Raw genomic sequence first — 12500 nt, 5'->3', positions numbered from 1 at the left:
TTAACAGGCCTGGAGCCAACGTCTGGAAGGGGTCCAATGAGGGGTCTGCTATAAAAAGCTTTGAGATGGAGGCGTCACATGTTGGGGATCTCGGTTGCTTTGTTTTTATGGCAAGTTGTGGTGTTGTTAGGATATTCCCACAGATCCTGTGGCACTTTCTCAGTGGAAGATCTGTTATCCAGGGTCAGAGACATCTCCTCTCCTGGAGGAAAATTCAAGTGTTAGTGGCCCTGCTTGAGCAGTTGCTGCAAAATGTGGTAGAGGCACACAGCCAGGCTTGATGGGAAAGAGTGAGCAACCCTTCCCTGGTGGTCTAGTGGTTAGGATTCGGCGCTCTCACCGCCGCGGCCCGGGTTCGATTCCCGGTCAGGGAATGAGCTTTTGCCCTCTTGTAGCAGTCGTGATTGCAAAAAGGCGGACTACACACTCAAGCGCTGACGGCCTCGTCGAGAAGCATGGCCAATTAAATGTTTGCATGTGAAAAAGACCTCCTTCGAGCCGGAGTCGAACCAGCGACCTAAGGATTGCCAATTTGCCACCTACAGTCCTCCGCTCTACCAGCTGAGCTATCGAAGGCACACCAGTTGCGGACAGAACCTAAACCTATCAGGTTTCGTGAGCTCCGCCTGCTGGCTAAAAGTGCTAGAGGCACAGAGACACGTCCTGTCCGTTTCCATAAGTGAAGCAAAGACAACACAAACTTCCCATACCGGGAGTCGAACCCGGGCCGCCTGGGTGAAAACCAGGAATCCTGACCGCTAGACCATATGGGAACTTCCTCGTGCCACTAGCAGGCCCTTTGGCTTTTAGTGTGCGACCACCCCCTTCTTTAAGAATATGGGAATGAGCCGAAGGAATTGTTTACTGAATTCGATTTCATCAGGCTCATCGGAGGGAGCTCTCATTTGCCTCGCCCAGGGGGTTCAGTGTCCTCCCAGTCCTGTGCTGGCATAAGAGACACTATAAACTGGTCACAAAGCAAGGTCCTTGTGACAGTACCCATGCAATGCATCTGAAAAGACGCATGGTATTTCATGGTAACCGTTATCCCACTGACAAAGCAGCCTATTGTTGGACTGTCAAAAAAGGGTGAGCGAGCCAGCCAGGAGTCGAACCTAGAATCTTCTGATCCGTAGTCAGACGCGTTATCCATTGCGCCACTGACCCACCACCTTTATCTCATGCCATTAACAGGCCTGGAGCCAACGTCAGGAAGGGGTCCAATGAGGGGTCTGCTATTAAAAGCTTCGAGATGGAGGCGTCACATGTTGGGGATCTCGGTTGCTTTGTTTTTATGGCAAGTTGTGGTGTTGTTAGGATATTCCCACAGATCCTGTGGCACTTTCTCAGTGGAAGATCTGTTATCCAGGGTCAGAGACATCTCCTCTCCTGGAGGAAAATTCAAGTGTTAGTGGCCCTGCTTGAGCAGTTGCTGCAAAATGTGGTAGAGGCACACAGTCAGGCTTGATGGGAAAGAGTGAGCAAACCAGGACCTGAGCTGCCTGGGTGAAAACCAGGAATCCTGACCACTTTTTTTTTTAGAGACTATTTCAGGCATTTTGAGGAAAAAAAGAGACAATTTAGCATTTTTGAAACATTTCATTGACTCTTTTTTTTTTTTTTTTTTTTTAAACAATAATGCTTACAGCACCTGGTATTCCCAGGCGGTCTCCAATCCAAGCACTAACCAGGCCCTACCCTGCTTAAATCCTGACCGCTAGACCATATGGGAACTTCCTCGTGCCTCGAGCAGGCCATTTGGCTTTTAGTGTGCGACCACCCCCTTCCTTAAGAATATGGGAATGAGCTGAAGAGATTGTTTATTGAATTTGATTTCATCAGGCTCATTGGAGGGAGCTCTCATTTGCCTCGCCCATGGGGTTCAGTGTCCTCCCAGTCCTGTGCTGGCATAAGAGACACTATAAACTGGTCGCAAAGCAAGGTCCTTGTGACAGTACCCATGCAATGCATCTGAAAAGACGCATGGTATTTCATGGAAACCGTTATCCCACTGACAAAGCAGCCTATTGTTGGACTGTCAATTTAAAATATTATTCAACTAATCCAATAATAATAATAATAACAAAAATGATGGGCTAATAAAAGGAAATGATAAAGTGGCTATGGGCTGGCAGCGAAGCAAAACAGGGTGTGCGAGCCAGCCAGGAGTCGATCCTAGAATCTTCTGATCCGTAGTCAGACGCGTTATCCATTGCGCCACTGGCCCACCAACGAGTGGGCGGATGGCTTGTCGGTGTCTGACTGTTCAGAGGCCTGACATAACACCTACTTTATCTCATGCCATTAACAGGCCTGGAGCCAACGTCTGGAAGGGGTCCAATGAGGGGTCTGCTATAAAAAGCTTTGAGATGGAGGCGTCACATGTTGGGGATCTCGGTTGCTTTGTTTTTATGGCAAGTTGTGGTGTTGTTAGGATATTCCCACAGATCCTGTGGCACTTTCTCAGTGGAAGATCTGTTATCCAGGGTCAGAGACATCTCCTCTCCTGGAGGAAAATTCAAGTGTTAGTGGCCCTGCTTGAGCAGTTGCTGCAAAATGTGGTAGAGGCACACAGCCAGGCTTGATGGGAAAGAGTGAGCAACCCTTCCCTGGTGGTCTAGTGGTTAGGATTCGGCGCTCTCACCGCCGCGGCCCGGGTTCCATTCCCGGTCAGGGAATGAGCTTTTGCCCTCTTGTAGCAGTCGTGATTGCAAAAAGGCGGACTACACACTCAAGCGCTGACGGCCTCGTCGAGAAGCATGGCCAATTAAATGTTTGCGTGTGAAAAAGACCTCCTTCGAGCCGGAGTCGAACCAGCGACCTAAGGATTCCCAATTTGCCACCTACAGTCCTCCGCTCTACCAGCTGAGCTATCGAAGGCACACCGGCTGCGGACAGAACCTAAACCTATCAGGTTTCGTGAGCTGCGCCTGCTGGCTAAAAGTGCTAGAGGCACAGAGACACGTCCTGTCCGTTTCCATAAGTGAAGCAAAGACAACACAAACTTCCCATACCGGGAGTCGAACCCGGGCCGCCTGGGTGAAAACCAGGAATCCTGACCGCTAGACCATATGGGAACTTCCTCGTGCCACTAGCAGGCCCTTTGGCTTTTAGTGTGCGACCACCCCCTTCTTTAAGAATATGGGAATGAGCCGAAGGAATTGTTTACTGAATTCGATTTCATCAGGCTCATCGGAGGGAGCTCTCATTTGCCTCGCCCAGGGGGTTCAGTGTCCTCCCAGTCCTGTGCTGGCATAAGAGACACTATAAACTGGTCGCAAAGCAAGGTCCTTGTGACAGTACCCATGCAATGCATCTGAAAAGACGCATGGTATTTCATGGTAACCGTTATCCCACTGACAAAGCAGCCTATTGTTGGACTGTCAAAAGAGGGTGAGCGAGCCAGCCAGGAGTCGAACCTAGAATCTTCTGATCCGTAGTCAGACGCGTTATCCTTTGCGCCACTGGCCCACCACCTTCATCTCATGCCATTAACAGGCCTGGAGCCAACGTCAGGAAGGGGTCCATTGAGAGGTCTGCTATAAAAAGCTTCGAGATGGAGGCGTCACATGTTGGGGATCTCGGTTGCTTTGTTTTTATGGCAAGTTGTGGTGTTGTTAGGATATTCCCACAGATCCTGTGGCACTTTCTCAGTGGAAGATCTGTTATCCAGGGTCAGAGACATCTCCTCTCCTGGAGGAAAATTCAAGTGTTAGTGGCCCTGCTTGAGCAGTTGCTGCAAAATGTGGTAGAGGCACACAGTCAGGCTTGATGGGAAAGAGTGAGCAAACCAGGACCTGAGCTGCCTGGGTGAAAACCAGGAATCCTGACCACTTTTTTTTTTTAGAGACTATTTCAGGCATTTTGAGGAAAAAAAGAGACAATTTAGCATTTTTGAAACATTTCATTGACTCTTTTTTTTTTTTTTTTTTTTAAACAATAATGCTTACAGCACCTGGTATTCCCAGGCGGTCTCCATTCCAAGCACTAACCAGGCCCTACCCTGCTTAAATCCTGACCGCTAGACCATATGGGAACTTCCTCGTGCCTCGAGCAGGCCATTTGGCTTTTAGTGTGCGACCACCCCCTTCCTTAAGAATATGGGAATGAGCTGAAGAGATTGTTTATTGAATTTGATTTCATCAGGCTCATTGGAGGGAGCTCTCATTTGCCTCGCCCATGGGGTTCAGTGTCCTCCCAGTCCTGTGCTGGCATAAGAGACACTATAAACTGGTCGCAAAGCAAGGTCCTTGTGACAGTACCCATGCAATGCATCTGAAAAGACGCATGGTATTTCATGGAAACCGTTATCCCACTGACAAAGCAGCCTATTGTTGGACTGTCAATTTAAAATATTATTCAACTAATCCAATAATAATAATAATAACAAAAATGATGGGCTAATAAAAGGAAATGATAAAGTGGCTATGGGCTGGCAGCGAAGCAAAACAGGGTGTGCGAGCCAGCCAGGAGTCGAACCTAGAATCTTCTGATCCGTAGTCAGACGCGTTATCCATTGCGCCACTGGCCCACCAACGAGTGGGCGGATGGCTTGTCGGTGTCTGACTGTTCAGAGGCCTGACATAACACCTACTTTATCTCATGCCATTAACAGGCCTGGAGCCAACGTCTGGAATGGGTCCAATGAGGGGTCTGCTATAAAAAGCTTTGAGATGGAGGCGTCACATGTTGGGGATCTCGGTTGCTTTGTTTTTATGGCAAGTTGTGGTGTTGTTAGGATATTCCCACAGATCCTGTGGCACTTTCTCAGTGGAAGATCTGTTATCCAGGGTCAGAGACATCTCCTCTCCTGGAGGAAAATTCAAGTGTTAGTGGCCCTGCTTGAGCAGTTGCTGCAAAATGTGGTAGAGGCACACAGCCAGGCTTGATGGGAAAGAGTGAGCAACCCTTCCCTGGTGGTCTAGTGGTTAGGATTCGGCGCTCTCACCGCCGCGGCCCGGGTTCGATTCCCGGTCAGGGAATGAGCTTTTGCCCTCTTGTAGCAGTCGTGATTGCAAAAAGGCGGACTACACACTCAAGCGCTGACGGCCTCGTCGAGAAGCATGGCCAATTAAATGTTTGCGTGTGAAAAAGACCTCCTTCGAGCCGGAGTCGAACCAGCGACCTAAGGATTCCCAATTTGCCACCTACAGTCCTCCGCTCTACCAGCTGAGCTATCGAAGGCACACCGGCTGCGGACAGAACCTAAACCTATCAGGTTTCGTGAGCTGCGCCTGCTGGCTAAAAGTGCTAGAGGCACAGAGACACGTCCTGTCCGTTTCCATAAGTGAAGCAAAGACAACACAAACTTCCCATACCGGGAGTCGAACCCGGGCCGCCTGGGTGAAAACCAGGAATCCTGACCGCTAGACCATATGGGAACTTCCTCGTGCCACTAGCAGGCCCTTTGGCTTTTAGTGTGCGACCACCCCCTTCTTTAAGAATATGGGAATGAGCCGAAGGAATTGTTTACTGAATTCGATTTCATCAGGCTCATCGGAGGGAGCTCTCATTTGCCTCGCCCAGGGGGTTCAGTGTCCTCCCAGTCCTGTGCTGGCATAAGAGACACTATAAACTGGTCGCAAAGCAAGGTCCTTGTGACAGTACCCATGCAATGCATCTGAAAAGACGCATGGTATTTCATGGTAACCGTTATCCCACTGACAAAGCAGCCTATTGTTGGACTGTCAAAAGAGGGTGAGCGAGCCAGCCAGGAGTCGAACCTAGAATCTTCTGATCCGTAGTCAGACGCGTTATCCTTTGCGCCACTGGCCCACCACCTTCATCTCATGCCATTAACAGGCCTGGAGCCAACGTCAGGAAGGGGTCCATTGAGAGGTCTGCTATAAAAAGCTTCGAGATGGAGGCGTCACATGTTGGGGATCTCGGTTGCTTTGTTTTTATGGCAAGTTGTGGTGTTGTTAGGATATTCCCACAGATCCTGTGGCACTTTCTCAGTGGAAGATCTGTTATCCAGGGTCAGAGACATCTCCTCTCCTGGAGGAAAATTCAAGTGTTAGTGGCCCTGCTTGAGCAGTTGCTGCAAAATGTGGTAGAGGCACACAGCCAGGCTTGATGGGAAAGAGTGAGCAACCCTTCCCTGGTGGTCTAGTGGTTAGGATTCGGCGCTCTCACCGCCACGGCCCGGGTTCGATTCCCGGTCAGGGAATGAGCTTTTGCCCTCTTGTAGCAGTCGTGATTGCAAAAAGGCGGACTACACACTCAAGCGCTGACGGCCTCGTCGAGAAGCATGGCCAATTAAATGTTTGCGTGTGAAAAAGACCTCCTTCGAGCCGGAGTCGAACCAGCGACCTAAGGATTCCCAATTTGCCACCTACAGTCCTCCGCTCTACCAGCTGAGCTAAAGCTGGGGAACAATAGTCTGTTTGAGGAAGGGAAGAGGGAAAAAGAAGGGGAAGAAGGGGAAGAAGAGGGAAAAGGAAAAAGAGAGAAAAGAGAAGGAAAAAAGAGAAAAAAATGAAAGGAAAGGGAAAAGGTAAATCCACCTTTGACCCGTCTGTTTGATTTTTGGTAGATTGCTATTCATATTTTTTAGAAAATTGCCTTTTTATATGTTTCATTGATAAATCACTGACGTGAACGACGTCGGTTCGAATCCCACCTCTGACAAGTTTAAAATCACCCAATATCTTTTCTAATCGTTTCTTAATGAATGAACGAACATAAATGTATAAATGTCATGTGCTTTTATGCCTTAACACTTATTTTATAAAAACTTATTTCTCATTGTATGGATACATGTTTATATTTATTTATTACCCATATGAATATGGAGTTCCTTCAAATGTACTATATTAGATGTAGGTCTATAATAATAATAATAATAATAATAATAAATAGTTAAGGTGGATTTTTGCAAAAGTGTTTTGACTCAGGCTCGCAGAATGATTAATGATAAAAAGTTATTACTGTATTCATATGTGTTATTTGTATGTATGTAATTTACATATTTGCTTGAGAAAAGTACCCAATTCATCAATACAATCTAATTTAAAATGAAATAAAATAGAATTGAAAGAACTGCAACAATGTAATTGTCTTCTCTGAGTGAATGTTGGCAATAAATAAAGGATTGCTGTTTTAATATATTAAACATTTATTGCAAAATATTCATCTTAATTATCTCTTTCTCTCACACACACAGTAAGCATGGCACATATAAAAAAGAATTGAACAATTAAATATAAAATAAATAAATAAACCAAATAAAAAAAGAAATAAAGGAAGAAGATTCTGGTCAACTGGTAACAAAAATATATAAAAGACAAAATCAGGCTCACACCAAAAAACTGTAATATACAGTGTTTTTTCTGTTATGTTAATTATTTTTGAAATGCCAGACCAGACCTATATGGGATGAATATTGAACAGTTTATTTCTTATCTGCCCTCTTCCTCCGCATCTCCTCCATCCACTGGTGAAGTGAAATACCAGCATTTTGGGGAAAGTATATGTACCCATAATACTGGCTGTGGCCACGACAACAGTCTGGCCACTGGGCAGGGGGATGATGGTACTGGCCTGCTGGGAGTTAAGTGTTTGTCCAGTTTCATTCCTCAGTCCCACCAAGTACTCTGCCAGGCTGTCCACTCTGTCCATCCCTGGGATACTGCGCTCATCCTCAGCCTGTTAAATATATGCATATGAAGAGTTCAGATGCAAAAACCTCTAAATGCCATTTGAAATTTTCTTCTTTAATGATGATTTTTATCAAACTTGTATATTTAAGTTCAGCAATTTCACTTAAATAACAATTAATAGGTAATTATCATTGTCATTTAAGTGAAATCACTGAACTTAAATATACAAGCTTGATAAAAATTGTCATTCTAGAAGAAAATTTCAAATGGCACCTAGAGGCTTTTGCATCGATGCAACTCTTCATAAAGAGTTCTTTATATATGAACTCTTCATATATAAAAATAAAATAACAACAATATCACAGGCAGAAAAATATTACATCTTTCACACTGTTTACATGTCACAAAGGACCTACCAGTTCTTGCTGTGGTGCTGCTGGAGCCATGGCAGGTGTCCCAGAGGGACTTGTAGTTGTAGCAGTGGGAAGAGAGGCTAGGACGATCAGAAAGTACGGAGGAGCAGAAGCTAGGCTGGTGGGCACAGCTGTTGGGGCGGAGGGTGCAGTGGTGTCCTCATTGGAAAACTGTTAAATGTAATAATAATAATAATAATAATAATAATATATTATTATTACATTTATTGTTATTATTATTATTATTACACTGCATATATTTGAATATGCTAAAAATGTAAATATCAGTATCAGTAAATACTCATTACTTACTGATGCCATAGTAAAAGTTGTGGTGAGAGGTGAGAGCAGGTGTTGCCATTGCCCAGATGTTGCCATCTTCCCTGGTGTAGCAGCAGATGATGTAGATAAGGGACCAGGTGTCATTGAAAAAGGACACTGACCTGGAAGGCTACAGGTTAAAGGAAAAGAAAATTAAATTTAATAATAGAGACAACAACATCAACACTACATAATTTTAGGACAGTATTGAGGCTATACCTTTGTATATGAAATCCACAAATATATGTCTGTGTCCCTCTAAACAAAGGCATTTGTCCCCTAAAATCCACGGGACATTTTTCAAACTGTAATATTGTTTGGCAGTGAATCATATGTGACCCCTTTCAATATGACATAGCTTTATGTTTTAAGATTGTACACATAACACTTTATCTAAATTTACCTTCAGATACAGGTCATGCCACTTTCACTGGCGGGGTGACGGCCTGTTTCCTGCCTCAGAAGACCAGACCCCTAAAACAGAAAACCTTATGAAGGTTTAACCTTATAAAACCATAAAAGCTTATAGCCCTGTGCTTTTTGCATTTGGATGCCATCTTCTTCCATTACTAGAGTAAATAAAATTCTAACTATTCACTGTAAATTTGTAACTCTTCAGCACATTGTGGGTAGTTTTAACTCACTACTATAATAGTCCTGTATGTAGATGGCATTAGATAGTAGGCTGTATTATATATGAATACACAGTACCTCAGTGTATAATATATTAATGCATAGTACCTCAGTGTTTATTGATACATAGTAGTAGCAGATATAAAAGTAATTTAGTACAATCATAATAAGATTATTATCAGTTGGTAAACACAGTCTGAACACAACACAAAACTCATTAATTCAAACACAATATCAGGTGTTGTACCCACATTATACCAATTATAACAATGTAAGTTAAACCCATTAATTTCTCTCTGTCATTCATTCATTCATTCATTCATTCTTAGCTAAGATAGTTAGGAGACTAAACAAAGCAACAACGTCGACGTCTCTTAACGTTACCTAACACAATGTAAACTTAAAATCTTACCTCGATGTCACTGTCAACTTCTTAAATAAAACAATGTAAAAGTTTATTTAAAAAACTATGAATTAAAGCTAGTTAATTAACTAGTAATCTTACCTATGGACTTATACGGACTTCACGCGGCTTTTTCAAAAATAAATATGACGGACTTCGCGTGGCTTTTACCAAAATAACTGATGAAAAAAGTGAAAAATATGATTTATAGGAGGTGGACTTACTGCGCATGATCCGGCAATGATGGAAAGGGGCCACGGTGATTGGCTGTCGTAAAATGGAGAAAATGGAAATGCTGCGATCTGATGGGCTGTCCAAAAAATGAGAAAGATGGACATGCAGAGACGTGATTGGTCGAAGCAGACAGACGAACGGTTCCCAGGCACCGCTATCGAAGGCACACCGGCTGCGGACAGAACCTAAACCTATCAGGTTTCGTGAGCTGCGCCTGCTGGCTAAAAGTGCTAGAGGCACAGAGACACGTCCTGTCCGTTTCCATAAGTGAAGCAAAGACAACACAAACTTCCCATACCGGGAGTCGAACCCGGGCCGCCTGGGTGAAAACCAGGAATCCTGACCGCTAGACCATATGGGAACTTCCTCGTGCCACTAGCAGGCCCTTTGGCTTTTAGTGTGCGACCACCCCCTTCTTTAAGAATATGGGAATGAGCCGAAGGAATTGTTTACTGAATTCGATTTCATCAGGCTCATCGGAGGGAGCTCTCATTTGCCTCGCCCAGGGGGTTCAGTGTCCTCCCAGTCCTGTGCTGGCATAAGAGACACTATAAACTGGTCGCAAAGCAAGGTCCTTGTGACAGTACCCATGCAATGCATCTGAAAAGACGCATGGTATTTCATGGTAACCGTTATCCCACTGACAAAGCAGCCTATTGTTGGACTGTCAAAAGAGGGTGAGCGAGCCAGCCAGGAGTCGAACCTAGAATCTTCTGATCCGTAGTCAGACGCGTTATCCTTTGCGCCACTGGCCCACCACCTTCATCTCATGCCATTAACAGGCCTGGAGCCAACGTCAGGAAGGGGTCCATTGAGAGGTCTGCTATAAAAAGCTTCGAGATGGAGGCGTCACATGTTGGGGATCTCGGTTGCTTTGTTTTTATGGCAAGTTGTGGTGTTGTTAGGATATTCCCACAGATCCTGTGGCACTTTCTCAGTGGAAGATCTGTTATCCAGGGTCAGAGACATCTCCTCTCCTGGAGGAAAATTCAAGTGTTAGTGGCCCTGCTTGAGCAGTTGCTGCAAAATGTGGTAGAGGCACACAGCCAGGCTTGATGGGAAAGAGTGAGCAACCCTTCCCTGGTGGTCTAGTGGTTAGGATTCGGCGCTCTCACCGCCGCGGCCCGGGTTCGATTCCCGGTCAGGGAATGAGCTTTTGCCCTCTTGTAGCAGTCGTGATTGCAAAAAGGCGGACTACACACTCAAGCGCTGACGGCCTCGTCGAGAAGCATGGCCAATTAAATGTTTGCGTGTGAAAAAGACCTCCTTCGAGCCGGAGTCGAACCAGCGACCTAAGGATTCCCAATTTGCCACCTACAGTCCTCCGCTCTACCAGCTGAGCTATCGAAGGCACACCGGCTGCGGACAGAACCTAAACCTATCAGGTTTCGTGAGCTGCGCCTGCTGGCTAAAAGTGCTAGAGGCACAGAGACACGTCCTGTCCGTTTCCATAAGTGAAGCAAAGACAACACAAACTTCCCATACCGGGAGTCGAACCCGGGCCGCCTGGGTGAAAACCAGGAATCCTGACCGCTAGACCATATGGGAACTTCCTCGTGCCACTAGCAGGCCCTTTGGCTTTTAGTGTGCGACCACCCCCTTCTTTAAGAATATGGGAATGAGCCGAAGGAATTGTTTACTGAATTCGATTTCATCAGGCTCATCGGAGGGAGCTCTCATTTGCCTCGCCCAGGGGGTTCAGTGTCCTCCCAGTCCTGTGCTGGCATAAGAGACACTATAAACTGGTCGCAAAGCAAGGTCCTTGTGACAGTACCCATGCAATGCATCTGAAAAGACGCATGGTATTTCATGGTAACCGTTATCCCACTGACAAAGCAGCCTATTGTTGGACTGTCAAAAAAGGGTGAGCGAGCCAGCCAGGAGTCGAACCTAGAATCTTCTGATCCGTAGTCAGACGCGTTATCCATTGCGCCACTGACCCACCACCTTTATCTCATGCCATTAACAGGCCTGGAGCCAACGTCAGGAAGGGGTCCAATGAGGGGTCTGCTATTAAAAGCTTCGAGATGGAGGCGTCACATGTTGGGGATCTCGGTTGCTTTGTTTTTATGGCAAGTTGTGGTGTTGTTAGGATATTCCCACAGATCCTGTGGCACTTTCTCAGTGGAAGATCTGTTATCCAGGGTCAGAGACATCTCCTCTCCTGGAGGAAAATTCAAGTGTTAGTGGCCCTGCTTGAGCAGTTGCTGCAAAATGTGGTAGAGGCACACAGTCAGGCTTGATGGGAAAGAGTGAGCAAACCAGGACCTGAGCTGCCTGGGTGAAAACCAGGAATCCTGACCACTTTTTTTTTTTAGAGACTATTTCAGGCATTTTGAGGAAAAAAAGAGACAATTTAGCATTTTTGAAACATTTCATTGACTCTTTTTTTTTTTTTTTTTTTTAAACAATAATGCTTACAGCACCTGGTATTCCCAGGCGGTCTCCAATCCAAGCACTAACCAGGCCCTACCCTGCTTAAATCCTGACCGCTAGACCATATGGGAACTTCCTCGTGCCTCGAGCAGGCCATTTGGCTTTTAGTGTGCGACCACCCCCTTCCTTAAGAATATGGGAATGAGCTGAAGAGATTGTTTATTGAATTTGATTTCATCAGGCTCATTGGAGGGAGCTCTCATTTGCCTCGCCCATGGGGTTCAGTGTCCTCCCAGTCCTGTGCTGGCATAAGAGACACTATAAACTGGTCGCAAAGCAAGGTCCTTGTGACAGTACCCATGCAATGCATCTGAAAAGACGCATGGTATTTCATGGAAACCGTTATCCCACTGACAAAGCAGCCTATTGTTGGACTGTCAATTTAAAATATTATTCAACTAATCCAATAATAATAATAATAACAAAAATGATGGGCTAATAAAAGGAAATGATAAAGTG

At 45.4% G+C, this 12500-nt stretch overlaps 15 non-coding genes across 15 annotated transcripts; 3 read left to right on the top strand and 12 right to left on the bottom strand.

Moving 5' to 3' along the window:
* Positions 1-302: 302 nt before the first annotated feature.
* Positions 303-374, top strand: trnae-cuc (transfer RNA glutamic acid (anticodon CUC)). Its single transcript has one exon. It is a non-coding gene; the product is annotated as a tRNA-Glu (tRNA).
* Positions 375-489: 115 nt separating this feature from the next.
* Positions 490-576, bottom strand: trnay-gua (transfer RNA tyrosine (anticodon GUA)). The gene is given in 2 exon segments: positions 490-525; positions 540-576. It is a non-coding gene; the product is annotated as a tRNA-Tyr (tRNA).
* A 125-nt stretch (positions 577-701) lies between these two features.
* On the bottom strand, positions 702-773 carry trnae-uuc (transfer RNA glutamic acid (anticodon UUC)). The gene has a single exon. It is a non-coding gene; the product is annotated as a tRNA-Glu (tRNA).
* A 321-nt stretch (positions 774-1094) lies between these two features.
* Positions 1095-1167, bottom strand: trnar-acg (transfer RNA arginine (anticodon ACG)). The gene has a single exon. It is a non-coding gene; the product is annotated as a tRNA-Arg (tRNA).
* A 1626-nt stretch (positions 1168-2793) lies between these two features.
* On the bottom strand, positions 2794-2880 carry trnay-gua (transfer RNA tyrosine (anticodon GUA)). Its single transcript is given in 2 exon segments — positions 2794-2829; positions 2844-2880. It is a non-coding gene; the product is annotated as a tRNA-Tyr (tRNA).
* Positions 2881-3005: 125 nt separating this feature from the next.
* On the bottom strand, positions 3006-3077 carry trnae-uuc (transfer RNA glutamic acid (anticodon UUC)). The gene has a single exon. It is a non-coding gene; the product is annotated as a tRNA-Glu (tRNA).
* Positions 3078-4458: 1381 nt separating this feature from the next.
* Positions 4459-4531, bottom strand: trnar-acg (transfer RNA arginine (anticodon ACG)). The gene has a single exon. It is a non-coding gene; the product is annotated as a tRNA-Arg (tRNA).
* A 379-nt stretch (positions 4532-4910) lies between these two features.
* On the top strand, positions 4911-4982 carry trnae-cuc (transfer RNA glutamic acid (anticodon CUC)). The gene has a single exon. It is a non-coding gene; the product is annotated as a tRNA-Glu (tRNA).
* A 115-nt stretch (positions 4983-5097) lies between these two features.
* Positions 5098-5184, bottom strand: trnay-gua (transfer RNA tyrosine (anticodon GUA)). Its single transcript is given in 2 exon segments — positions 5098-5133; positions 5148-5184. It is a non-coding gene; the product is annotated as a tRNA-Tyr (tRNA).
* Positions 5185-5309: 125 nt separating this feature from the next.
* trnae-uuc (transfer RNA glutamic acid (anticodon UUC)) lies at positions 5310-5381 on the bottom strand. The gene has a single exon. It is a non-coding gene; the product is annotated as a tRNA-Glu (tRNA).
* Positions 5382-9894: 4513 nt separating this feature from the next.
* trnae-uuc (transfer RNA glutamic acid (anticodon UUC)) lies at positions 9895-9966 on the bottom strand. The gene has a single exon. It is a non-coding gene; the product is annotated as a tRNA-Glu (tRNA).
* Positions 9967-10682: 716 nt separating this feature from the next.
* On the top strand, positions 10683-10754 carry trnae-cuc (transfer RNA glutamic acid (anticodon CUC)). The gene has a single exon. It is a non-coding gene; the product is annotated as a tRNA-Glu (tRNA).
* A 115-nt stretch (positions 10755-10869) lies between these two features.
* trnay-gua (transfer RNA tyrosine (anticodon GUA)) lies at positions 10870-10956 on the bottom strand. Its single transcript is given in 2 exon segments — positions 10870-10905; positions 10920-10956. It is a non-coding gene; the product is annotated as a tRNA-Tyr (tRNA).
* A 125-nt stretch (positions 10957-11081) lies between these two features.
* trnae-uuc (transfer RNA glutamic acid (anticodon UUC)) lies at positions 11082-11153 on the bottom strand. Its single transcript has one exon. It is a non-coding gene; the product is annotated as a tRNA-Glu (tRNA).
* Positions 11154-11474: 321 nt separating this feature from the next.
* Positions 11475-11547, bottom strand: trnar-acg (transfer RNA arginine (anticodon ACG)). Its single transcript has one exon. It is a non-coding gene; the product is annotated as a tRNA-Arg (tRNA).
* Between the last annotated feature and the right edge of the window lie 953 nt (positions 11548-12500).

Source organism: Pimephales promelas, chromosome 5 (genome assembly GCF_988280905.1).
Source record: "Pimephales promelas chromosome 5, fPimPro1.hap1.1, whole genome shotgun sequence".
NCBI classification, from domain to species: domain Eukaryota; kingdom Metazoa; phylum Chordata; class Actinopteri; order Cypriniformes; family Leuciscidae; genus Pimephales; species Pimephales promelas.
Note: the sequence above shows the minus strand (reverse complement) of the source record. Positions and strands in the feature narration are given on the sequence as shown.